The sequence below is a fragment of the Ammospiza nelsoni genome, chromosome 2 (assembly GCF_027579445.1).
Source record: "Ammospiza nelsoni isolate bAmmNel1 chromosome 2, bAmmNel1.pri, whole genome shotgun sequence".
Lineage (NCBI taxonomy): Eukaryota > Metazoa > Chordata > Aves > Passeriformes > Passerellidae > Ammospiza > Ammospiza nelsoni.
The window spans coordinates 25,653,977-25,681,532 of record NC_080634.1 but is presented as its reverse complement, the minus strand read 5'-3'; the positions used below and the strand labels follow the sequence as shown (position 1 = coordinate 25,681,532).

Sequence of the window (27,556 nt, the reverse complement as noted above, 5' to 3'; positions counted from 1 at the left end):
CATTACAAAATGTGTGAATTGAACATAAAACTGAATGTATATTTTGTGAAGTACATTATTACAGTGTCATCTAAAATTGCTCATTGTGTCTGTTGGTGCTTATTGAAGTGTTCCTGCTGCACAAACAGTGGGGTTTTTTGTGTTGCTTTTTCAGACATAAATTCCACCTTGCACAGTGACATTAGCTACCTGTGAAATAACAATTACATCTCTTACCATTTTTCATTCACCTTCTTGATTTCTTTGATAAAACAACTATTTGCTTTTCTGGTCTGCTCAGAGTAGGCAAGATCATTTTTCATGGAAGGTGCACCAGTGGCTTTTCTGTGGACAGGACTGAATATGCTGATGTCTCAAGAGTTCTTTGCATAAGTGAAGTGAGCAGGATTTAATTCTGTCCCTGGATGTCAACTTCAGACATACTCCCAACATACCCTCAGTGACCCACCAAAGGATAATAAGAAGCTAGCAAAGGAGGAGTTCTCTTAGTCTGGAGAGGGATTCAAGTCCCCCAAAAATGTAAATACTCCCAAAAACTTAGATCTGGATGGGGAAATCACCATCTAATAAATATTGGAGTGGAGGTTTTTCTGTGGATCCCTTCCCATCTCAGTCCATTGGTTCCAACTATCTGTTTATCTCAGAAGATTTCAGCGATAAAACTGCTGCTGAGCTGAATCTTTCCTGCAAGGCTGGCAATAAGTTACTTCCCTGGTGTCACTGCAGTAGACCAGGTGGCTGAGAGAAAAGTGGGGTTTCTGCTTTGATACAAGCCATGCTTTTTCTGATGTAAAGACAGCAAAAGACACAAAGTAGGACTCTTCCCTTCCTTTTCCTGCCTTTCAGTCCTGAAGAAGTGTTTGTTGCTGCTCAGAACAGGACTGGCCTTGTTGTTCTGATGAGATGCACTTGAATGCCAAGTTTGTGCTAGCTCTCTGTCAGTGCTCCGTGCTCATGTCATTGGAGTGAGAGACTTCTGAGGAGGAATCCTGCTGGTAGCCCTTTGGAGGAGTCCTACTGGTAGCCCAATCCTCCCTCTCCTCCTTGCTTCACTGGATTAGGTTGCCTGGGCAGACTGGGGTAACTGGGGACTGTTTGTGGTCGTTTGCAGCCAGGGCTGGAGGGATTGAAGTGAGAATTCAGCACTACCAGGCTGCAGCCAGCTGTACTCACAGCACAGAATGCCAGTTAGAGTTGTAGCAAGTTTTCTTGCTCTCAGTAAATAATTATTATTTCCCCCTGACCTTTCCTTCTGATTCTTCCTGGTACAGACACAGCCTCTCTCTGTTCCCTGCCCCAATGAACGTCTGCACTAGGTCCAAGGCTTGGAGTAATTTACCTGAAGAGTGATACCATTTGGAAACCACTGTAAGTATATTTTATCTCTTATAAAAGACTTCTTGTTCAGCAAAATAAGACATCCTACAAAAACAAAAACAAACTGCAGCACCTGTGAGCCTTACTGATGAGGGTAAACTAAGTTTTGCTTTTGAAATTTGCAAGGAAATATGTGGGCAAAAAGTATGTCAGTAAAAAACTGTTAAATATTTAAGTCATACCCTCACAGCATAGTTCAGCAATGGCTGGTTTGATCTGCTTGTATTTTTTACTTTGGCAGGTTCTCCATACTTACTGCTCTAGTTCGTGCTGTTCTAGTTGGTTCATCCATGTTTATCTTTGCAGTGTTAATCTTCTTTTTTATTCTTGTTACTTTTTAATGAGACACCTTATCTCTCATTGGTGTTTCAGGCAATACAGATGGAATCTACTGCAACTTCTTAAAGGTTAACAATGTTCTTTCTGGGCCCTGAGACATTTATGACTTAAGGCCATTACAATTTGGTAGATTTGGCTGGATTACATAGGTAAAGTTGCCTGAGAGAATTCTGACTTTGCATTGTGGTTTCATTATGCTCTGAAATGACCATTTGCCTGATATTTGTACTTTCTCCCCCATAAATATAATAGTTTTTAATTCTTTTGATCAATTCTCAGTAATTGTCAGTACTGTCCCAGTGTTTAGCATAGCTGACATGCCCTGATGTTACAAATCAGGCAAGCTCTGTAGTCAGGACCCAGCTCTCATGAGACTTGTGGTTTAGATGGAATAAATTGACAAATTTGGGGCCATATAAACCCTACCTCAGGCCTGAAAAGGACCCAGAAAATTTCAATCTTACTTTAACTTAATCTCTGAGTTTAATTTAATTATGTTAATCAGTCTCCTGTAAGGGATTTTGGAGTTTATTTTACTTTTCTGTGTTGATTAAATTTTCCAGGCTTTTATTGCACTAGAACATTGGGTCTCTCTTGTCAGTTTTCTGTGCCTCCCATTCTTGCTTTGCAGTGTTCTGCTGGGATTTCTCTTTCATATTACATTTTATGGTGATTTTTTCAGGAGTTTGTGTTTTCCATTGTATGACAAAAACTTGCAATCAGAGATTTTAAACAAACTGCCAGTCATGTAGCTGCAACAGCATGAAGATCAATGTGGCTGCAAAATCATCAGAGGAAGCTGTGTGAATATTCAGGCAGTCAGCCTGTGCAGGACTTTTAACTACTGAAGCAACACTTCTGGCAGGAAAACAGGGATGGCTCAGGTGATTTAAAGGGAGCTTGTTTTGGGAAGCTTCACCCTCAGCTCTGGCACTCAGTGTGCCCTGAATTTTGGGTGAGGTCTCTGGGCAGATTTTAGTGGGTTTTTGTTGTTCTTTCAGTCCTATTTTTTTATATTCACTGATTGTACTCATCTCTCTCTCTTTACTTTGTCAGTTTCTAAATATGTATTGTCAATGTCATGTCTGGAAGAGACACAACACTGGCAGTGATAAGCACTGATATCAGGAGCTGTGTTAGTCGCACACAGGCAGATAAAGAATGTGCAGCAGAACACTCAGGGAAAATATTGCTTAAAATCAGACGTGAACCATTTTCACACTCTTATTTTTAGGATTTGAAAAGCTGGAGGTTTTGGTTTTTGTTGGGTTTTTTTCAGGGTTTTTTTTTTCAATTCTACTCAGCCCCTGTGAATTACTAAGGTTACAAACTAACTGTGCACCAGTAAGTTAAGTGCAGTGCTTGGACACTACAGGCATCTCTGACCTGAGGGCACTTAGTATAAGGTGATGCCATAGCTGTGAAGAGGCGAAATAATGCCTGGAACATGGGTGGGCAGACTCAGCCAGCAGCAGCACTTACAACAACATCAGCAGCCCTGTGGCATGTTCCCTCTGTGCTGCTTAATATGCAACGAACAAAGGTCTGGTTGGTAACCCAGCCCTCCCTGTATTCAGAGGCTGAAAACTGCCTCATTATTGTTCATTATGTAGTATTATTCTCATGCAGTCACATTATCATAGCTTCCCCTGAGAGCCAGGATGCTGCTGTGGGCTCTGCACAGCTACACTGGTTCCTATACCTGAGCTAATTTGTTCAGTGCTAACCTGATGTCTCTGCAGGACAGAGAGCTATTCCCCTTGTAAGGGAAGGTTCAAGCATTAGTTATAGCTGCTGTGTGAGAAGTACAACATATACTATTTTTGTCTATTTTTGACAGGAACCAGGTTTGCTGGCCCCACTGTGAGAACGTGTTAACTCATCTAGGGGAAATTCATTCCAAACTCAAGTAATGGTTGCAAAGGAGTACATGCAAAGAAATCAACTGTGGAGAGCGAGTGGAGGGTTGAGGGACAGAAAGTTGTATGCAAGAGTGGCAGCAAGAAAGGGGAAGTGTGGCAGGGGTTTTAAAGGCATTCCAAAGCTCAGAGGTAGTAATTAGTTTCTAGATAGCTTTGAGGTTAGGACATCCAAAATATTACCCATTCTGCCTTCAGATGAAACAGAAATGAGCCAATTCTAGTTTACAGCCAGTGCCCAGATCATTGCAGCCGCTGCATCATTGTGAGTTGGCCACCATTTGCGATCTCGCTCTGTGACAGTGCGGTGTTAAGGTACACAGAAAGGAGCAAATTCCTCAGTGCAGTGAGGATGCTGACAGAAAACAGAAATAATATGATGGCAGTGATTGTATACATTTTGCTTTACACATGAGCTGACAACTACTGATACACACAGTTCAGTTCAGGAAAGACAGGGGAGGCAGTTAGCCTACTGTTAGGTACTGGAGAGCATACAGTGAAGAAAAAAGATAATATATATTAAGTGGTGTAAATTAACATCACAAAAAAACCCACAATAAATATAAGGGAAGGCTAAAAGAGAATACCAACAAATGGAAAGTACATGGACATAGGACAGAAAATTTAAAGTGATAGAGTAGGTAGGATGTTTAGAAATAAAGTGGATAAATCTCCTGTAAATCAATAGCAAATATAAATTCTGCATGGGCCCTCTAAATTTTCAAAGTCAGTATCTTTTCTGCTCCCAGCTTGTGGGATTCAATGCATCAAGTCCATGTACCAAAGTGCCATCTCTTTGCTGTATTGCCCTTCTGCCATTCTTCACAAGGAGCAAGGATGGTGATGGCCCTTTGATAATGCTAAGAATGAGTTCAGTATTGGAAAGGACTTGTATTGCACCCCAGGTATGTATAGAGAAGGAGATAACCAGAGATCAGAACAGAGCCCCTTACTCCAACAGCACATTCCTAAGTCTCTTGCATTCCAAACATGGCCATTGCTGCCCTTACTAACAAGCAAATAGCAAACGGCTCTTTTCCAAGATTAGTATATAGAGAAGAACGTAGTCACAGGAACTAAAGCAGCAAGGTAGATTAGCCCTTACTACTGAAATAAGCACATAGTATTGCAAATCAATGAAGTCCAGAGATGGGACATACATAGGAGTAATTTGGGAAGGTTCCACCAACACTTTTTATTACTTGTTTCATTCTTGCTCCTACCCTTGTTCTTTCAGGGTTTTTGATGTTGCTGTAACAATTCACAGTTTTCTAAAGTTTGTGTGTCATTTTTACCTTCTGGACCATGGAGATATATTAGAGAGCTTGCTGATGGAAGTGTTCATAGAAGTAGTGTGCAATCAGAAAAAAAATTAGGTTGGAAGGGTCCTCTGGAGGTCTGTAGTCCAATTCCCTGCTCAGAGCGGAGCTGACTTCCAAGCTGGATTAGGTTATTCAGGGCCTTGTTCAATTAAGTTTGGAAAATCTCCAAGGATGGAGATGCCATAACCTGATTGAGTACTTAACAATTCTCCCTGTGAAGACTTATAGGAAAAAGATAGCAATAGAAGTAGACCATATAAGAGAATGTAAGAGTATTTAATTAGAATATATAGGTGAAAATCATGGCAATAGGAGCTTTCTGTTGGGGTGATAAGGTAGAACAAAAGAACAGCAATATACTTACAGTAACAGCAGGATTTCTGTGACTTTGCCTTTGCTGGCAACAGTAGCTGGACATTGCAGACTGGAGAACTTTGTTTGGGTTTCTTCATAGGTAGTTTTGATCACAGTATCCCCAGGATTTTTCTTTTCTGGAAAGCTTTCTTTAGATGCTTAGCTGACTTTGCTGATTCCTTAGCTTCCCTCCTGTGGAAGCCTGCATCCCTTTCAGGTGGTAGTGACATACAGCCCATGTCTGAACAGTGAGAGAAATGAGATCCTGAGGAGAGGTGTCATCTCCAGCGCCAGTCAGCACCACTACTATATTCTTACCATCCTAGTGAGCAAAAGTCATCGAGCTGCAGGACTGCAATGTGGAAAAATGATGACACAAGAGCTTCTTGATAACACAGTGTCAGCCTTAGGAGCAAAGTAGAAAAAATATGGGTTTGAATAGAAAGAAGCAGGGGATGCTTTGCACAACCTTCTTGGTGTCACTACCTGTTGCTATAGTGTTTTTAACCTGTCCCTCTAATGAGTTTTGAAGGCCTGGGAGGCACAGGATCAGCCACAGGATGAAACATCAATCAGTATTTGATTTAACAACAGAACTATAGCTGTGCTAGTTGACTGACAAGTCTTATTTACTCAGACTTAGCCCCCACTCTGCAAAAAACAGCAGTCTCCTGCCCAGGCCAGGCAGCATTGTGTGTGAATAGACCTGGAGTCAGAGGCTGTATTCCAAGCATATAACTTGGCTTAACTCTGAGCTGAAAACAGACTTTAAATACAGCAGTTCAGCTCCTGGGTACAAGGAACTTCATTGCCTTGTGCATCTAGAGTCCAAGCCTACATACAGCCTTTGTTCCCAGGCCAGAAAGGTGTGCTATCTGAAAGCTGCTTGGGTAGCAATGCTGTAAAAACCCACTGGTTTATGCACAGATTTCCTGCAGTCCCCACTGCATGCGGGCTGCACATGGGAATATCCTGGGCTCTGGAAATGAGGTGTGTGAAGGTGTGCCAGAGTTTGGATCATGCCAAAGATCCATACAAACTGTTACAAACACAACAGTCCATGTACTTTAAAATATACGTGCCCACGTACAAGCTATAGTTTACAGCAGCAATAGCATCAGCCCATCCCGTGGTGTGGAGACTGCAGTCCCGGTAACCCAGAACGCACCAGGGCTGCCAGAAGCTGCGGGGTGATCAGTGTGGCCCTCTCGCTGGCCGTGGTTCACCCGCACAGCCCAGCTCAGCTCCCGGCCGCACCCCGAGGCCCAGCCAGCTGCCACCGGGCCCCTCTTGCTGCCCCTCGGCCGACCCAAGGCATCCCTTCCGCGCCCACCGCCTCCTGGAGGGGCTTTGCGGGACGAAGGCTGGGGAAAGGATTTGTTTTATTTCTTTACTTCTGGCCCGTTTAACTTATTTTTTTACTCTTTCTTCCTCGCTCTGCTCCTCGGGCCGGGCCGTGCGGGTGCTGCCTCCCGGCGGCGGCCGCAGGCTCTGGCGGCGGGCCGGGCCCTGCCCCCGGCCGGGCGTGCCGCCCTTATATAAGGCCTTTATGTAAGCGGCCGGCCCGCTCTGCCCTTCCTCGCCCGCTGCGGGATCGGCGCTCTCCGCGCTGGACACTCGCTTTAAGAATGGAGAGGCCAGTGCAGCCCTCAAACCCTGTCCCGGGTGGGACGCAGGAGGGCAAAGGCACGCGGGGAAAAGGGGCTCCCGCCCTGGCCCTCCGTGAGGAGAGTCCCGGCCTGTGGAAAGGACTCTGCCGGCAGGCAGGACGTGCGCCCGGGGTGCCCCGGCACTGTTCGAGGGTCGGCAGGAGATAACGGGTTCCAGCGGCAGGGCTCCAGCCTGCCCGGCTCCTGCTGTGTGCCCAGGGTTCTGCCCCCGGCATGCGGCGGCAGTAGCCGATGCTTGCCCCGTGCCCAGCCGCCTCCCGGGCCCGGGGCAGCAGTGTCCCCTCCAGAGGCTGGCGGCGCAGCTCCCTGGCGCGGGGAGCACCGAGGGAGCGCCTGCACTTGTGTAGCGGAGGGAGGAAGTGAGGCAGGTGTTCGCTGTGTGATTCAAAGCCTGCCGCTTCGCCCGGTGCCTCGGCTTCTCCAGCCGTGAAGCTAAGGTGGTGACTCACTACCTGCTTGATGTTCCACTGAGGCTTAATTCCTTGGAGGTTCTGGATGGAGGGAGGTGTTGAGAGCTCCGTGTGCTCAGTGCTCATAGACAGCTGTTTCAGGTTCCAAGTCTTAATGCTTTACTTAGATGAACTCTGCATCTCAGAATTGCCTCAGTGCTCTTCCCCACAATCAAGTCTCTGCACTGATTAGTTTTGAACTTGCATATTTGTTTGCTTTTCAGACAATTCTATTATATTTCTGTATAACTCTCTCTATTCAGAATGCTACAGCCTTGGTTAATATTTGTCAAATGGTGCTTTGACTGTCTAAACTACTGGGACGAGTTTCATTTTATATGTCATCAGTAGGGGCAGAATAAGGAGCTTCATGCTTGGCCTATTTGCTGTAATACAGTCTCAGGGCCATTGCATCAGAGTCAAAACAAGGAGCAGCTTGTTTCCAAACAAGAAGTATGGAGGAAAGTCTTCTCTGCCTCCTTCCCTGTAAGGGAAAAGAGAGGCGAGAGGGAGGTGGTGGTGGGGGAAGAAAGTTATCTTTAACAGATTCTAAAAATGCCTTTTCCCAAATATGCAGTCAGTCCCTTCAAAGGTCTCTTTGTTTATTTTCAGGAAGAAACCCAAGACAGCTGAAAACCAGAAGGCGTCTGAGGAGAATGAGATTACTCAGACGGGTGCATGCAGCGCCAAGCCGGGCCTTCCCTGCCTGAACCTTGAAGCTGTTCCTTCTCTGAGCCCAGCCCTCATCCACTCTCCACATTCACCAACAAACCTGCACGCACACACAGGGTCATCTGATTGTGAGTACACCAACATGCTGCTGGGGTTCCTGAAAACACCTCCCTTACTGTGCACCAGGTTTTCCAGTTGGATGCTCTTCCCATAACGTCATAAAGAGGATCTTCTCAGGGCTTACCTTCTCCCTTCTTTGGGAATTACATCTAAAGCAGAACATTTTTGTGGTAAGATTGTGATAATGCAATCAGCCAGGAAAAACTGAGAGCGTGTTGTTAGGTCAGGTTGCTGCTTATTGCAAATTAAAAAGGAGAGACCCCTCAAGCATGTCCCTGTCCAACTAGAACTGTTGCTCTGCTCCAGGTAGTCACAAGCTTCTCATTACCCAACCATATCTCCTGACTGGAGGGGTTTCAGTCTGTGCTGAAAACATGGGCCTGGCTCCGCAGCCCAGGACTGTAAAGTTTCCATGAAGAAAGGGGAGCGTTTTGTAGAGAGGATCAGTCTGTGAGAGGCTGGAAAATCTTTGTAGACCTGTGTGGTTGTACCAGCCTTAAGGCCCTTGTTTTGAGGGCATTTACTTCCAGATTACTCAGCATGGGTTAATTGCCCTTTAGAAAATGTTCTTCTCCATTTTGCCAAAAAATACAAAAAATAAGGGAGGAGATTATTAAAACTGGATTTTGGAAAGTCACCTGACCTTGCCAGCTCTTCAAAACATTGTCATTTCACAGAGGTCCTTGCCTGGAAGTCTCTTGAGCAAGAATGTGCAGGGTAATGCGAATTTCATCACTCACTAGTTTTAGAATATATAGTTTACCTCTTCTGCAGTGGTTTATAATGTAAATTTACAAGGTGGGGGGGAAGAGAAGAAGATGATGACACCAGGTTTCAACAGCTCAGAAGCCAACCAGACTTTGCAATAGCCTGTAAAAAAGAAAAATCAGGGCATGACAATAAAAAATCAGATTAAAAAGTATGTGTATCCTTTTCTTTCTTTAATTTAAAAATCCTGCCTCAGGGCCAAGCTTGGAAGCAGTCAGGTTATAGGGATCATCACTATCAAAATCACTTTAGCTGCAATTCATTCCTGTTGGCTTCTGACTTTATTCATTATGAGCTTCTGCTAGAAATTTTGATTTTAATAGAGCTGGTAAACATTGGGGAGACTTTCCTAAATCTCACCTGGTGATTTGGGGAGAAGAAAGAGCTGTGAAACAATTGAACAGCAGGCAGTATGCAATTTAGTATATACAAGAATTCTTTTCAAATTGGAGATGTCAGACTCTTTGTTAAAACTGGGGTGCAGTTTTGTCTTGTAATGTTTTCTGAAAACAAAAAGCTTGTGAAAAGATGCAAAAAATGAGCAGAACAACAAGAAAAAAATAATCCTTATTTTCAAACAAAGAATCCCTTTATCCCATTCACAAAGATGAAAGAGTTCATTAGTAAATGGGATTTGAAACCTCACACTGATTTTTTTGACAGTACAAATGGAAACCCATGAAAGCAACCTTAGGACAGAGGCCAGCAGGGATTGTTGGGAAGTTGGAGAATGAGCTCCTGCTTTTGCTTTCTGAGGTGGCCAAGTTCAGGGTGAGGAATATTGGCAGAGGGCAGCAGGGGAAGGTGGAGCCTGCAGCTCTTCATGCTCTACCTGTTCTGTGCACAGTGTCTTTTAGACTCCTAAGTTTTTAGGAGACACTGTCCCCAAGTCACCTTCCAGATGATGTCAAAGGCCTTTTCCAACCTGAACAATTGTATTATTCTGTAAATAGGAGTAAACTGCCAGCCCAGGTTAGATGTTCCTTTCACACTGCAAGTGTGGGGGATTTTTTCAGAAAATGGGTTTAATAGCAATTCCAGCATTAACATTGTCCTGTCTTGTGAATTGTTGAAATTTAGTTCCCAAAATATAGCTAAATTCCTGCAAAGATTCAGGAAATAGTAAGACCTCTGGTGGTATTATCTCTGTTAGCTGAAAGCAATAGAAAATCTGACAATTATTTATTATGGGTTATGACCTTTATCAGGCTGTATTTGTTAGGGGTGGTATGCATATAATTAGTGTTTGGCATGCCCTTGCAAAACAGCAAGAACCCACATGAACTGAAATGAGGCGTGATGAATATTTACTGCATATTTACTGTAGCTCTCTACCATGTTTTATGGTATTTTGCTATGGCCTCAATCCTTCGATTGCTGGAATATGTTTGTGGACACAAAAGATTGATTTTTGTGGCACCCAACTTTAGAAACGGTCTCCCTGCAGTTACAAATGCTTTCTCCGTACCTCTGATGTGCCCTGTCTTTTAGGTCAGTTCTTTCCCCTCACTCTACAATCTCTTTCGTTGTCCGTCTCTTCCTCTCCCCTCAGAGCTACATTGCCGCATCTTTCTTCCTCTCAACTTTTGGACCCAGGTGATGCTGTTCTTCTTTGGGCCAGCAAGACTTTCTGTCCTTCCCTCTACCTTCAGACAGCACAACATTGTTTTTCTTCCCTTGCCCAGACCATCCTACTGCCTGGGCAGTACCCCCACAGCTGGGCAGATACCTCATTTTGAAAGGACATTCTTCATTCTGCTGGGGGGTTTTCTAGTGCATGGCAAATAGTACAGAAATACTATAGAACTAAAGTTAGACTGAAAGTTTGGGAGGAATTTTCTCTGAAAATACCAGAAGCACCCAGAAAGAGTCAGTATGGTAGGGTGTATCAATTCTTGGAAAAATGCACAGATGTACAGATGGTTTCATAAGGCCTCTTTTATGTATCTGGGGGGAAAAAAAGGCTCGGATTTTATGGGCCACCTATTGAAATCAGTTTAAAATCTTCACTGACCATTTTGCATGCACAGTCACTAGTGCTTGGCAGAAAACAACACCACATATTTATTATTATGAGAAATGTTCAGAAGCCAATCTACTTTAAAATATCAGGGTGCTTTTGGAATGATTCAGATAATTTTTTTTTCCAAGCAAAGGAAATAAAAACTCTGGGATAGCCATCTGCTCCTCAGCTGTAAAAGGCAGAGGTGAAGAAAGCCTAAAGCAATAGTCTGAAAGCCAGTCTTACTGATATGAATACTTAGGAAAAAAAAAACCCTTGGGTAAAGTCATATGTGATGCACAACATAATTTAAGGTTTCATTCTGTAGCATATATTCTACATGCTGCTTCTGGTGCCACTTATTCAAAATGAAATTGCATTATTCCTCAGATTTGTAGGACTAGGTCCTAGATTTCTGGGTTTGAACACTACTTCCAGCACTGATGAATCCCTGAAGCTAAATCCAGAGCACAGAATGCAGTGTCCAGTCCCATCTCTTTTAGTCTTGGGAAATGCAATACAGTTGGAGAAACAAGTTAGAGGAAGAGGTGCTTCCTGAGGTAACTGTTTTCATGGAGGGCTTGGCAGCCCTCATGGTTCAAAACGACCACTAATAATTGAATTAATTTGGAGTTAAATGATAAGAGTGAGCTGATAGAACTCCAGCTGAGTTATGCATCGAGCTTTTCAGCTGTCACAAACAGATCTGTCTGCTTACCCAGAAGAAAGGTGCTCGTGCAAGGACGAGTACAAGTTGTGGAAAGGTTATAAAAAAGCAAAGGAAAGCAATGATATTTGTTCTATTCACATTTTTTTCACATATTTCCTTGCTTATGGATAGAGAATGCATAAAGTGCATAATAAGGCTGTAGTTCAAAGGCTGAACAGCCTCAGGTAAAGTTTCTAAGGATTTCAGTGAGAAGAAGAAGGTCATCAGGAGCTGGCTGTATTTAAACTGGTTTGGTCTGCATAGGCCACTTATTTCAGGAGCTTTTCAGAAAGCATCTATAACTGTATATATTTTGTAAGCATGCCAAGAGATAAGATCATTTTGGCAGAAACTTTCACGAGTTCTCAAAGATACAATCAGACAAAAACTTCATTCAGGCTCTGATGTATGCATCTTAACAGATGTGTCCAAACTCAAAGGAATCCCACGGGAACAGTGCAACTGAATCTCTTTGTCTCTATTGATAGTTAAAAGAGTTATTCTTAGACATTGGATGGTCCATCTGTGAAGGAATTTGTTCCAGACAAGACAAAAGCAACATCTTTGCAGAGAGTTTCCATGGGACAGAGAGGCAGGTTGGACAATGACTGAAAAACTTCTGAAGCAGTATTTATGATTTTAGAGAACACAGAATTCTTGCAGAGACCTGAGACTCTGGTAAGGAATGAGCTGAGAAGAAAAGTAAGCCATGAATATTTTTTTTTAATCTGTTAAACAATCATTGGCAGGTTGTCGAAATAAGGGAGGACTTTCTAAAGTTATGTTTTAGCCAGGGATGGGGGTGGTTTTTTGCATTAAATAGAATGCACATTATAAACAGTGTCAGTGATAGACCACATCTGAGCTCTTTGCCCCTACATGCTCAAGTACCATGGCTGACTTGGTCCAATTCCAGCATTTTTCAGCTTTCACAGGACAGGAACTTTGAAGCAGAGTATATGCTTTTTTCTCTTCTAAGTACTGATTTTTGTAGCTTCTTAGCCTTCCAGCATGACAGGGAAAGACAGGGTGGGAACCTCACAAGATTCCTGAACTCCGCAGAGCATTGAGAGTGGATATGGAAACTCTGGGGTTTTGTTTTCTTGAGCAGCTAGAGGGACTCACCATTCCCTTCCCATGAATCTGCCAGTTCAGTTTGCCTGGGGCTAGTGTAGAGGCTGGGTAGCTCTGAAGATGGTTTGGCCTCATCTTTACCTTTTAGGTTTCCTGTGTTTCTCTTAGAGGTTCTGTGGCAGGAAGGGAATGGTTACATGCACTGATGGTCTTTTTCTTCTCCCTGGAAATTTGTGGCTGTGATTCCCTAGGAGCTGCTCTGGAGCTTTCAAATAGTCTTCACCCTCAGTGAAGACAGGAGGCCCCCTGATTCTACCAGCTTCCTTGTTTAGACAGTCAGGCAGTATGAAATAGTAATTTCAGCTGTATTTTTGCGAATCTATGTATGGCATGTCTTAGCTAGTGCTGAATATTTTTAGGTTGTTTTTGGTGACCTAAGAAATTTTGTATGTTTAGATATCTATTTTAGATTATATAATAATATTGATACAGGCCTTTTCTGTAGAAAGCTAAACTGAAAGCAAGGATATCCATAGTTCTCAAATACTGATGTTACAACACTAATTATACTTTCATCTTTCACAACATTTGAAATTTTGTTTGGTAACTGCTTCTCTTTTTAGTAGTTATAAGTGATTTCTATGTCCCGTGCACTTTTATTTTTGTTTGTAAAATTATCAAAGGAGTATGAGTCAGGAATTACTTGTGTTTTCATAGAAGCAGATATGTGTTGCTTGAATTGTGTAAAGACAAAAGTAGGTACAAGTACAGGTATGCAAAACTATAAGCTGAGTTCACCCTGCCTTTTGAAAAAGCCATCATAATACATTGAAGAACTGGCAGTGAAAAATGTGCTAATGGTAGGAACTGGTCTCTGTATTCTAATCAGTGCACTAAGTGAGTTTTGTCAGGTTGGTCTCTTGGGCTTTTTGTCTCTTGAGAAATGACTAATAGCGTATGGTACTTCAGTTACAAAGTCAGTGAGTATGTTTTCAGAAGCAACTGTGGAGCCCAACTTTAACTGATGCATAAACCACTTATATTTGTAACACATAGATGCCTTTGAAAATTTGTCTAATTAGGTTCTGTTATTTGATGCCCCTGTAATACTGTGTTGGTGTTAGGTTGTGGTGTTCAGTGCTTTTCTTACTGCTCTCTGTTTAAAGAAATGTCAGTGATAACATGCATAGTCTTGGCTTTGGTTTAAAACTGCCATGCATGCTCCTAACTCCCATGATTTCAGGGTACATCTTGAAGACATTTCTACAGTGTATCTATCCTTTCTAAGTACCAGGGAAAAGGATGAGACGTACTGCTCTTTACAGGTCCATAGCTTCCATTCTTGAGGTGACTGAGTTGGTAATGCTGTAGTGTTTCTCTTTATAAGTCATGCTGCAGCCAGTGAGGGACACTCTCACTGTTCATTAAGATGTCTGCAGTCAGCTTCTGAGTTTACTTTGTTGTGTCTTCAGAGTCAGCCCCCTCCGAGATTTTAATTCATGTTCTTTATGTTCATAAATCTTCAGTAAATCCTTCTTCTGTATGTATTTCAGCTGCTTCACTTGTGAAGTGAGAAACTGATGGATACGTACAAATATCCATCACTGTTCAATGTATCAAGATGTTCTAGTACTTTTTTTTAACATTTGGGATTTTGTTTGTGTGGTTTTATGTGTGGGGTTTGTGTTTGGTTCAGTTTAGGGTTGTTTTTCTAAGTCTCCAGAGCAGTGCTTTCCTCTTCTCCCCTAGAGCTGGCTTACCTTCTTCCATCGTGCTCCATCCTGAAAATGAACCAATAATGTAAATTCTGCAGTAGAGTTCCTGTGATGTCCTAGCTTACCTTTACTGCTTTCTTAGACAGTAGTCTTGTTAATACACTGACACGACTACTTGCCTACCTGATCTCTCAATCCACATAGTCTGCAACACTTCATAGATACCAGTCATTGTTCTAACTTCCTCTGTCTGATATGTTTAAATAATGTTTTATTATAGTATTTCTCTTTATGCTTTTAGTGAGTTTTTCTTTAAATTTCCTCTTCACCCTACCTAATCTTTGTTTTACATCTAGTCTGCTATAGTTTATGCTCAGTTCTATTAATGTCACTTGGGCATGATTTCCATGTTTGGAAGAAAAAAATTTCAGCTTTAATGAACTCTTATACCTTGTTATTTAACCATTATAGCATTTTCTACTTCCTCATTTTTCTTTTGTTGTCCTTGGATATGCATATGAACTCTATTAAAGTGTTGTTAAGGCCACCTCCCTGCTGTTCTTAGGGATTTTATATCCTTATCTTTTCCTTTCAGACCCTTTCTGACTAACTTCCTCTTCTTTTTTTCCTTTCAATAGTTGTTCTTCTTGAAGTTGCACATACCAAAACTGTCACTCTGAGATCTGCTTGAAGCATGTCAAACGTAATCATGCCAGTCATTGTTATTTCATGTCTTAACCATACATGCTACTGCTGTCATCTCCTCTATCTTAGTTGGTTGAAAAGACTAAACCAAATGTGCCATTTCCCTAATATGGTCTTTAGAGGAATACTTCAGTGTTTGACAGGTGATTCTTGCTTGAAGGAAACTAAAGCAGCTGCATCTCCATCTCCTTTTGTCCTAGTGTGGGTTGTTACAATCCTGTGCAGCTCAGTGCTTGCATCTCTCACAGTTAGTTCCTTGTGTGCTGTAGGGAGACACCTTCCATGCACTGAGAAACATTGACTGGTGTTGTAGTGGCCTGGTTTGTTGCAGCTACACAACTCCAAAATTACAGGTGTAAAAACATACTTGGTCACCTCCTGCTCTTTTTCACCACTATGAGCTGTTTAGCATTGGAGCTTTTTGATCTTTTCCTCTTAAGTTTCCATAGTCACTTTCTCCTCCTTTGTTTACCTGTGGTAGAGTAGCCATGTAATCTTTGTGCTATGATCCCCCTCAGTAACTTTAGAACAAGGTATGGCCAAACGAGTATTCAAATTAGAGAAATCCCAAACAATTCTTGCGTTGTTCTCCACTGAATGACTGAACAAAGGGAGCTCTCTAATTTGAACCTTTTTTTGAACTGAAGCCTTAACATGGTAGTGGGAGAGAACCTGAAACATAAAACCAAGGATTTTTAAACCTACTTATGTTCATAAAGAGTGCTAGGAGGTGTTGCGGAGTAAAATCATGTTCACAACAAGTGTGGTGTTTGATCTACTCCATGGGTGAGAGTCAGTTGAAAGCCATCAGAATGTCACTGAGCTTCATTTGCATCAGGCTGCTTGCCTGGCATCCAGCACATGGAGACCACAGCAGCAGGTTCTGGCTGGCACTGTGCATTTGAATTCCCAAGGACACCAAGTGCTGTTGTTCCTAGAGGGGATGCCATTGGGCCACCCATTCATATTTTCTGTGGCTGTTTTCATTGTCCATGGAGTCATTCTCGAGGCTAAAATAACATGAGTCTTATGTATCTCCCACTCAGGAAATAGTGTACAATGAGAATTGAAGAATCTGTCAGCACAAATACCTCCTTGAGGAATTAATTGCACCTATGAAAAAGAGATAAACAAATCCTAGCACCCCTACTCATCCCAGCTTTGTTGTGTTGAGCACTGAAAGGATCTCTGCCCAGCTGGGATGTGCAGTATATACTCTGTATCCATCTGTGACATGTGGTGAAATGCTTCTTCTTGAAAGCCCACGAGAGGGAAGTAGTATAAATTAAGAGTAATCTCACAGCAGCTATTTTTACGTCCTTAACCAGGGAAAATGTAAGTGTAGCAATATTGTGCATCTATTAAAAATCTTGAAAGGCTCTTTATAACTAGATGATAGGAGTGGTAACATGTAATTTATTGATGTTACACAGATAGAGGAAGAAACTCACAAAGTAGCAATTTTTGTGTGAAAAGGGGTATGATACAGGAAATAAAAACAGAGAAAGGGACTTCTCGTAGTTTCATGCCTGTTTGGGCAACTATGTCAATTTCAACAAAAATACCTTGTGCTTTGATCCTATGCTACATTTCAAAGCAGGGCATGTTCCCTGTATTCAAAAGTAAAACTCCCAGATGCCATCTCTAGTGGTTTTGGATGAGTAGAGGGCAGAATGTGCCTAAGGCAGACCTGAGAAATAACTCCCATGCACTGTATTAGTATCACCTGTTGGTGTCTGGTGCTTGCATATACATGTAATTCCAGGGCCTTTTCCCCAGGGAATGGGGGGATGCATTGGAACTGACAATGTGCATTTAATACTAGAGTTCCCTCTGATGGTATGAAGCCATCCAGGAATGTTGCTTATTGCCTTGATTTATTTGTTTAAAGTGTTCTGCCATACATTTCTGTTTCTGTCAAAGCTAAGTTGGGGGTTTTGGAAATAAGTCTGGTCCCAGAGATTACAGAGGTCTGACTGAGGACAGAAACATTTCCTGTGGCCTTCAGTATTGTAGACGTGAGTGTGTTCAGTTTCCCACTGATATTTAAATCTGAATTATAGAGAGGCCTGACCACTTGTCCCATAAACTCAAAATAAAGAAACCACAGTCCAAAACATTATGAATATGTGTCTCACGATATTTCCAAGTTGAAATATTCACCCAGTTGTACTAGTTAAAAAGCACCCAATTGTACTAGTTAACAATTTCCCTTTCACTAGTACATAAAAAAGACAAATGGAAAAAATAACCAAATAGGATCTAGCATTTTCATGTGATAGCTTTCCTCTACTCAGGGCTGAGACAGAGGCACTGGACAAGATAAGAATCTTTTTCAGCCCTGAGGACTGGCATTTACAGTTTTTCATCCATCCCTTGTTTCTCCCATCAGCCATAGTTCTGGGACCAGAACAAAATCTCTTTCCAGAGAAATGCCTTTCAGTGTATCGTGGAGGAAATAAGCAGTGCTCTTCCACAGGCTCTCCCACAAAATTCAACCATAACTGCACCCTCTCCCTAACAGACTGCTACAAACACTCCCTGTACAGGATTCTAGCTTGAATGGAAACCTTCTGAAGAGGTAATTATCTTAAGAGATTTTAATCTATATTTTGCTTTTAACCAAAGCCCACAAGCTCTCAGGCTTACTGTATTTAACCACACTCAGGTTGATAAGCTTCTTCTCCTGGTCTTTCTGCCTGGGGGAACACCTAACACTGCTGGGAGAACATGAAGGAGTTCATGGAATAGCAGGTGTCTCTTTTGGAGACAAATTTTAATATATTTGCACCTGTTAGCCTTTTAATTCATTTTATCTCCAGACACAGCTCCCACCTCCAACCCCAGCCTCTTCTCTTCCCTAAACAAGGTTTCTGAGAGAGGATAAAAGTTTTACAGTCTCCCACAGCAAGACAATCAAAAGCAATCCTTATCCACTTTCCTTATGGGGATTCAGTCTGAAATACACTATTAAGATTTAAACAGAAGTCTGTAAAGCAGGTGAAGGTATTCTTAAGGACTAATCTTTTAATCAGGACCATAGAATAGCAAAACAAATCACCTTATTTATCTGTGTTTTCCAAAGAGTTATTTTTTTCCAAGAAGCATCCCCCTAATCTTTTTTTGAGTAGGGAGTGCTCACACCAGCATTTCTGGCCCATCTCCCCCTGTCCCTGCTCAGTGACTCTCTTGCTGTGGGTCCACCAGTGAAACATGCACTCCAAGTTACAGCACCTGGCACTGGGAAGGGAAACGAGCAATAGATGCACCTAGATTTTTAAAGAGCCAAGAGCAATAGATGCACCTAGATTTTTAAAGAGCCAAGCTGCCTCACACTTATAGCCAGTTAAAACAGTTGGACCACGCTGGGGCTTGGCAGGATCATGCATGAGCTCTCTGGGAACAAGAGAGTGTAGATGAAACAGATTTCGTGTAGAACATGAAAATGTTCCCTACTGAAGAAGGGATGAGCACAGCGTTGTTTTTCTTCCTAGGAAATGGTGCCATCATGTGGAGACATTGTTTACTCTGTTTCTTGTTTTAAGAGGGCAGTTGTGAGGTTTTCTCCCTCTACATTTTAAAGAAGTGCATTAAAATGCCATTTGGCAAACTTATATTTCACTAGCACAAATAAATTACAACTGATTGGGGCACAGGAATTAACACACTTGAAGTGATATGGCCACATCCTATTGAAATCCCTGTTAATGCAGCTGTGATGACACCTCCAGGGCTTCTTCTGTAATGATATATATGTTGCTTGGAGGTGGTGTAGATACCCATAGAAGCATCCCCCATCGATGTAGTTCATTTCTGTGCTATGGAGATAACAATGGCATGGCTGTAGATAGTCTGCAGACAAGGTCTGAGAGAGGAACTGAGATAATGGGAGTGTGTGTATATGTGTGACACTGTTTTGCGTGGAGGTATATTTGACTGGACCCCTAATATGTGCCTGGGAATAGAAAATGGCTTTTGTCTATGCACTCTTCAAAGTGTCTTTGGAATTTGTAAAATAGCTAATATACAAATTGGATTAAAAGTTGGAAAGTAAATATCCTGGCTCAAAATGTAATACTTCCCTAACTTAAAAAATAGCTGAACATGCTGTAACACTGGCTTTGGTCACTGCACTGCTGTCAACTGGAGCCAGTTTTTACCTGGTGTTTTACAATTTTAAGTACGGTGCTGACCATAAAGAGGGAATGGAAGAATTAAGGCACTAGAGTGCTTGGAGAAGAAGACTAGGTTTTTTGTAAGCCTGGAGAATAAAATTTGAAGAAACTTCAATTATTTCTTGATATTTCTTTAATATTCTTTATCCAAGGATGCAAAACAATTCCTTGAGGCAGGCAGTCCTGCAGGGATGGATGCACAATGCTGTCCCTGTTCTAGGTGTGGAGCAAGCTGAGGCACAGACATTGCCACCTGTGGTTTCAGAGCAAACAGGATTAATGCCAATGGACACCTCCTGAGGTGTGTCAGGCAAAGCACAGGAAGGGAACTCTCTGCCTGTCCCCCCCAGGCCTGAAGGCTGAAATAGAGGCTTTTGTGCTTGACACTAGGAATTTATATCCACTGGGTATAGAAGCCAATTTATGTACAGAACAGCCATGGTTTAGTCTTCAGTTTTATGTTAAATGGATATCTCATCTTTCAGTAAATGCTAAAAAGGACAGAGCAATTAACTAAATAAATCATCTTTAGGAGTGTGCTGAGCATTTTCTAGTCTGCAGAAAAAGTCTTCTGAAAAAAAGTTTAGGCAAACTCTTATTTGCCATCTCCTTGGTGTGTTTTCTCCTTGGAGAATAAGGTTGTGTTTGTGTGTGCACACATTTCTGTCTTTCAAACAAATGTAGTTATTAGCTACAAAATTTAGAGAAGTTTGACAGCTTTCAGAACACAGTGATTTTTTTTCTTCCATAGAGTGTATTACTGACACATTAATAGATGTTGTGCTGGTAAAAATACAGTACTTCCTGTTAAATGTAGACTGCTACATATTTTGATTCTAACAACAATCTGGTAGGGTTAGGGCAATTTGTGTAGTGTCATCTGGTGTTTGTTTTGGATAGATATTATAGAAGGAGATACTGATTTTCAAGATGTTCAAGCAGATGATTGGATGAAAACTCCAGCAAACCTTTAAAGCAACAGAAAGCAAGGGCTACTCCTGGTCAGATCTCCTGCTGAGGATACAAATGTTCTTCTGTGTTCCTGAAACTCCATAGAAGTTTTTCCTCTTGCAGGCCCCTGTTTAGAATGAGGCCAGATATTCAGAAGAATCAGCCTGAGCAGGCGTGGCTGAATTGCTCTCTGCCCATCTTCGAGATGCACTGAGAAGTCACACATTGCCACATTTTCAGCATTTGAATTCTGGTCACTTCCTTGAGTGGAAGAAATGCTACTCCAATAAAATGGTCTCAGATAATTGGAAGCTGATGCAGGACTAATGTGGTGTATGGAAACACTAGATAGGAAATTTTGCTCTGTTAATCCAGTTTTATAGTAACTAACTTGATAACAACAGAAAATAAAGCTTTATCAATTGGGATAAATCGGTAATTGAAGTTGACAACAACCCATAGTCATTGCGGTGCAAAGTTTGGAGTACGAGGCACTAATGTATGGAAATGAGAACTTCCTATAGAAATTGTGGGGCTATAGCAGCTTTCACATTGTGATGGACATGCTGCATTCTGAGTGAACTGTTGTGTTTATGAAAGAGTTGAGATCTTTATTCCAACATAAGGATTCTTTACTCACATACATGTTTCTTAAGGAAGATCTGTTTTTATAACAGGGCTTTGTTTGCTTGGGATTATTTATTCTGTAAGGTCTTTAAAGAGTATCATAGACAATTATATATATAGACAACTCCTTCATTGACCTCCTTCAGCTAGAATACTTTATCTGTGTTTGGGCTGCATTTTAACTGAAAGAAGATAAGGAGGAGAATACCTATAAACAATGAGGATGATTTGGAGACCTGAGTTTGTATTTTCTAGAAAAGACAGGTGTAAAGAAGAAAAGTGAGGCACCTTCTGGTATATAAGGGAGTGCTCTAAAGAGGAAAATGGTCAATAGCTCTCCCTATGTGTTAGGGGAAGGGGTTGAGTGATCAGTTTCAAATTTAAATACTAAGAAATCTCTCTTGCTAGAAATATAATAGACTGTCTGTTTGGGGAGGGAGTGGAAATCCACAGTGTTGTTTTTGCAAACATGGTAGACAAATTTCTGAAGAACTAGTGTAGGTAAATTATTCCCACAATAGGAGAAATAGTAGACTAGATGACTGAAGAACCTAATGTGTCCATTTGATACAAACAGGAGGCTGTCCAACAGTTGGTGTGGAAACCAAGGATTAAAGATTTCCAAAACCACACATGGTAGAGGAAGAGAGTAAGGACTAGATGATACTGCTTGTCTCCAGCAGCAGGAGGTTATTAGGTTTGTTGTGCTCCCAGGAACTAGTGGCTGGATTACTGATGCACAGAAAAGCAGTTCCAGAAGTAGGAAGGCCACCTACCAAGCCTAACTTCTGCATCTTTGTCCTAGCCCAGGGTGTTCTCCCAACTAGGGAAACACTTGTCATTTTGATAATAAAAACATAAAGAAACCATATTCTGTATGAGATACAATGTCTCCAACTTTTCCACCGTCTCTCAAGTGTGCATGCTTCTCAATGCAAGGCTTAGGAAGGTTGTCAGAAAGAGAAACTAGGCAAAAATACCAAGCTAGTTGATCTTGTGTAAGTGAGACATCAGTGAGATGTTTGCCGGACAATCCTCTAAATTCTCCTATGGAAGATTGAGGCAAAAGCTAAATCTATATCTGTCTCAGCAAGCCCACCAGTTCTCAAGGATATAGAACAATTATTCTGTATTCCCCATAAGTATGAAAGCAAGATATAGTATTGGAATAATTACCAATATAGCCGGACGAGATGTGCCTGAGCTTGTCTGACCCTTGCTGCTTGACAAAAGGCAGCAGCTGTGGCGTTTTCACCTCAGAGACACCTTTGGCTAGCTGGATGTTGCAGCTGGGCACATGGAGACAAGTCCAGACATGCAGGAGCTCAGGTTTACCTTGGTGGAGAAGCTTTAAGGTGATGGTGAAGGAGAAGGAGTCAGTTTTGATGGAGGGTTTTCGATCCAGAGCTTTATTCATGGCCCACAGGCCTCTGAACCCAGCAGCAGCTCCGACAGAACTCCCCAAACTGCGTGGTTGCTCGCCCTTTTACCCGGGGGGAGGGAAGGAACACGATGGGGGGGGAGACAGCAGGGGGAATCTCAAGTGACAAATGACACCTGGATGACCCAATGTCCTCTAGGGGTGGAGGGCATCTTTTGAATTCTGCCAATCACTCGACGCCCTTCTGGAATGCCAGGATTGACAGGCAGTGCTCAGCAGGAGGCAAGGGAAGGGGGAGGGAGAGGTGGCTGATACACCTGGGGAAGAAATCTTCAGGGAGAAACCCGGGGTATCTGAGGCAAACCATGACATCACACCACAACAATACAGCCTTTGGGTTCCACTCTGCTAGTCATTCCTGTGAATGAGCACATGGTAAGTTTCCAAAAAAGTTTGGATTCCAGCATCCTAGGCAGTTTTGCTTCAGGTGAATGCTGTGCTGAGGTGCTGAGCTACTGCTGAGTTGCTGTAACTGTGATGGGTTCATTGCTACTGTGTTTCCAGAAATGGTAGTCATTACTGTGCAATGGGCTTTGAGATACCATGGTTTTAAAAGACATTAGAGAAGATCAAATTCTCTGATATCCTTCAGTTATGGGCATTAAGACTTTCAGCAATTGGCTTTGCAGAAAGGGACATCTAGTGGCTATACAGAAAAAAAACCTTGCAAAACACGTTTTCAAATGCACAACGTAGCCATTTGTGTATGGCCTGTAGTGTTCAATATTCTGTTCATTTTTTTTGGTTCTACAAATCGTGTGTTTTCTGGGGGCAATTTTTTATGGTTTTGACAAACAAACAAAAAAATCACCATTTTGAGCCATTACTTTCTAGCTTCATGTAGGTCTGTATATGGTAACTCTGGCAAAAAGAGAACTGCCTCAAGCCGTGCTTGATGTACCTCACTGCTGCACTTCCAGTTTTCTATGGCATCTTCCAGGAGTCCACTGCCTGCTGTTTCCTTCTGCCTTTGGTACTGTACTTGGAGAGCTTGTCATTGTTATTGTCATGGTAAAACCTACTTTATTTTGAATGCCCATAGCATAAAAGTCAGCGGGAGGGGTGGATGAGATTCAGGGAAACACTAATCTAAGCATTCAGTCATGTATTACACAACAAAAGTTTTTTTCCTTTCCCATCCACGTTATGCTCCTTCTTACTAGTTGAGGATGAATTCCACGCATGTTTCTGTGAATAGCCTGACAGTTTAATCGGTACATTTGCATACGGGCAAATGAAGCTTTTTTCAAAGTTGCACAGTAATATGTTTCACCTTTATACCATGCCAGCTTCAAATTGTATCCCAGGAGGATTTCAAATGTGCATAATCTGTGCAGTTGTCTGGGCTTTTTTTCCTTTCTTTTTCTTCTGCCTTTTTTTTTTTTTAACTGGCAAATGCCTATTCATTGCCCATCTGGGTAAGAATGGCCTTTGCATTTTCACACCCATTCTTTCCTATATGGTTTGTGAATACTCCTCCAATCAGAACTTGCTTCACAGAAAGGGGACAAAACCATTTTACAGGAGTTTCTCAGAATAAGTCCATTGGGATCTCTACATCATGTTTACTGGACAAAAAAAAAGAGCGAGAACTTAACAAAGACCACTTGAATTTCACAGAAAGTTTCCCACTGTCTTGAGTTTAAAAGAGTGGCAGGCCTGAGGAGAGCCCTAGACAGGAGTCTTTTTCCTGAGCTGGGCATTCTGTGCAGTGACGAGTAGGTGAGTGTGTGTGTGTGCAGCTGGGCCTTGTGAGGAGCTGACACACTTTCTGGCTTGTCCAAGGCTCTAGGAGTCTTTGTCAGAATGTGGCATTTACTTAGAATCAAACCTGCATTGGCAAGTTCGTGTTTTGTGGGCAACATCACCTTTGGACTTTCAGCTTAGAACAACATGAAATAGGGGTTGACCACAAAACTTGGATCTGGACCCAGCTTCATGCAAAGAGGGAAAGGATCTGCCTTGACCAGCAGGTTTTGCTACAGACCAATCCCTGGAATTTGTTAAAACTGCTCTTTATACTGATGTGGCTTGTGTAGTAGTGGTTCTGACACTTATGCAAATTATTTCTTTGCCTGGACTTGGGATAAATATAGTTTACAGTGTTGAATGTCAAGGAAGGTGGCCTAGAAAAATCATCCTCAAAATCTGTATTAGCTTTTTTTTACTATTTATTGTGTATCTCTTCCAACCACACCTCTTCTTTCTACTCAAGGAGTACATTTCAGTTGCTTCTCAGTTGAAGAAGTGGTAGATGTTCCAACAATGAGAGGATCTTTTTAGGGCAAACTCTAATATCAGTAAAAAATAATGCCATTTATGAAGTGGCTCAGTTGGCTTTCAGACCAGCTCCTACACCACAAGGAGCATCCTAGTTCAGTTCCTGTAGGAGAGCTATTCACATCACTCTTGGAAATGCATGTAAATCTTTTTTTTTTGTAGCCAGGATCAATTTCAACTGCCTGTTTTCATTAAGTTTGCTAAGGATTTCCCTAAATTCATCCCATGTTAAACTATGACAGGACCAAATACTCTGTGGCTATACTACTCTTGATTCCCACAGCCAGGACCTGAGAAGGGCTGTTGAAACTTATAGATGAACCTTGCCCTTCCTCCTTTCTGTACATGATTTGTGGGTAAATGGCAGAATTCACATTCCCAGGAAGTCATTCAGTCTCATGATGCATGTCACACCTTTCTGGAAAGGAGTTGTCCTAAGCGTGAGAAACAACTGCTCACTTTGAAAATTTAAAAAGGTTTATTAAACGTTAACAAAAATACAACAAAGGACTACAGAAGGAAAAAGCTGCAGCACTGGGAACTGCCATCATAGACACCACATGGCCAGCGCATCTTCAAGATGGCTGCTCAGTGTTTTATACCCCTGGGGGTTGCATCAGCCAGCCCTGGCCCCTCCCAAAGTCTGTCAGTCAGTTCTTCTTTGCCATTTATCGGTGGAGACTGCTGTCTTGTGACTCGATTGGAGGTGAGGTGTTGCCATGCTGCCCCCTAAGCGCCAAGCTTTTCCATTCCCAGCTGCCCATGCAAGGGGCACATGGCACAGCTTCTGTCCTAGACAGCCCTGGCTGTCTGATGGTCACAACACGGGGGGGGCGGGGGAAAGGGAACCGTGCGGAGAACAGAGGACATCTAAACTATAAAAACATAACTGTACATCACTAAAGCTTTTCTTAATATTCACACAATAGTTATCCCTTAATTGTGGCAGGCAGTCATCTCATTACCATCTGTAACACTAAGGATGCATTTTTCAGAGTTCTGCTCACAAAATTAATTTTATCTGCCAAGGAGCATAGTAACAAAGTAGATTTCTTTTCTCAAATCAAGTGACCTGTCTGTAGCATCTCTGGTGTGTGTAGAACAGTCCACATTGTGCGTATTCAAGATAGGATTTTGGGTTATTGGGTTAGACTGCTGCGTATTTCTTCTTATTATCAAATACCTCCTTTGACAGACCTGAACACAGAGATGTCTTTCTGTGAAAGTGAGTCCCAGGAGCAAACCAGGTAGTCACTGGTACTACTCAAAGATAGTGGGTAGCTGTACAGTCACTTGCTATGGCCTGTAGTAAGTCTTGAAAAGAGGTGTCACCTATTTATCAATAATTTTCCACCCTTCTGTTGCCCCACCTCTATGAAGTTTTTGCCAAGGATTCTGACTTTGTGTCTAAATACATGCTGGATTTTGGATTCTTGTATGGTCTGACATGTTTGACAAGGAAGCATCTGGAACTGCCCTGGAGGCCTCTGGAGAATTACTGTATCAGGAAGGAGGAGGAAATACGTCTCTTCTCTACATTATTTTGTGTGATAATAGTTACAATGCCCTTGAAGGAAGGTCTCCCAGTTCCTACGACATTTTTCTAGTCCTATGGTCAGTCCCATTAGAGAAAGAAGTTCAGGTTTCCTGGCTAAGCTTATGAACAAGACAGATGTATTTCACAACCTCCATCGGGTGTTAGTGATTTCCTCCTTGTTTCTTCTATGTGAGCATACCCTCAGCATGCTAATCACATGTGGAAATTAGTAACCTTCTGGTACATGTTGGTTTACATCTGTTAACATGGGACTTCTTCAGATAACTTGGCCCCTTTGTGGTTTCCAGTTCCTGACCTTTGTGCTTCCCTTTAATCATCAGCTACTTCAGAGAATTAAAATAACCGCTTGTGTCCCTGGTGGTTTCTCTTGGAACCACCAGAAGAGAGGGTGCTTGAGATGTTGAGATGTTGGTAGTGAATAAATGGGGAAAAAAAGGCAGAGCAGGGAACATGCCATATTTGCCTGCAAATTGCAGTGAGAAGTGTTCAACTGCCTGTGGGTGAGATGTAAAGCATTCCTTCAGGTGGGGCAGAGAGACATTGCTGGGCTAAAAGGCCTGTGTATGCCTGTCAACTGCTTCCAGTGCTATTTATTTGCTCTTACATTTGTTAGACAGTGACAATAAGCTAGTTTAATTTACTCACACTTACCAACTTCTATTTTTGGATGCTCACACATTACCAAGTTATTGTGGCAATAGTGGTTAGATCTTTGGTGGGAATATGCATGACAAAATGCCTGTAATACCAGTGGTGATTTAGCATTACTTTCCCTAATTTTCTAGAAACCAAGGTGCCACATGTACTAGAAATGCTTAAAAGAATTATTAATAGTGTTTTATTTATTTACCATTCAAGGGACAATTGATACTTTATCATTAAAATGCGAAACCATAGTTTCTGCCTGTCAAAATCCAAATAGATAAAAATTTGGTAAAGAACAGGAAAGGAAATGGGAAAGCATTGAAACCAAAGCAAGCAAGATGAAGATGGATTGGGAAATTAGGAAATTTCTTTTTAGTCACTTGTAAATTTTGATTATGTTAGCTCTGTATCCAAATTGGTTAGATGCTTTTCTAAACTGTTCTCTATTTAGATTATTCAGTCAAACTAAGACAAAATCTTCCTTGGAGTAAATGTCTGTAATTTTCTAGTTTCTGTCAAGTAAATAACAGCAGGAGAACATTTGTTTTTATATGATGGCGGTCTGGTGCAAGTCAGAACTTGGGATATGCTAAAAATGAAGGGGACAGCTCATGTTAAATTCTTGCCTTGGGTTCTTTCAGAGAACTGTTTGTCACTATTGGGTAGCAAATGTTCTAAACC

At 41.9% G+C, this 27,556-nt stretch overlaps 1 protein-coding gene across 3 annotated transcripts in view; it reads left to right on the top strand.

The window, feature by feature from the left end:
• The window catches only part of ZBTB20 (zinc finger and BTB domain containing 20), a 473,031-nt gene that overhangs the window by 437,208 nt on the left and 8,267 nt on the right, over positions 1-27,556 (top strand). For 2 of the 3 annotated variants that reach the window (XM_059466192.1, XM_059466193.1), the window contains 2 exons: positions 1,272-1,368; positions 8,046-8,233. The gene's annotated coding sequence lies outside the window, so the exon portion shown is untranslated. Of the gene's footprint in view, positions 1-1,271; positions 1,369-7,208; positions 7,422-8,045; positions 8,234-27,556 lie in introns of those variants that run through there. The other variant, XM_059466194.1, reaches the window with a different exon arrangement.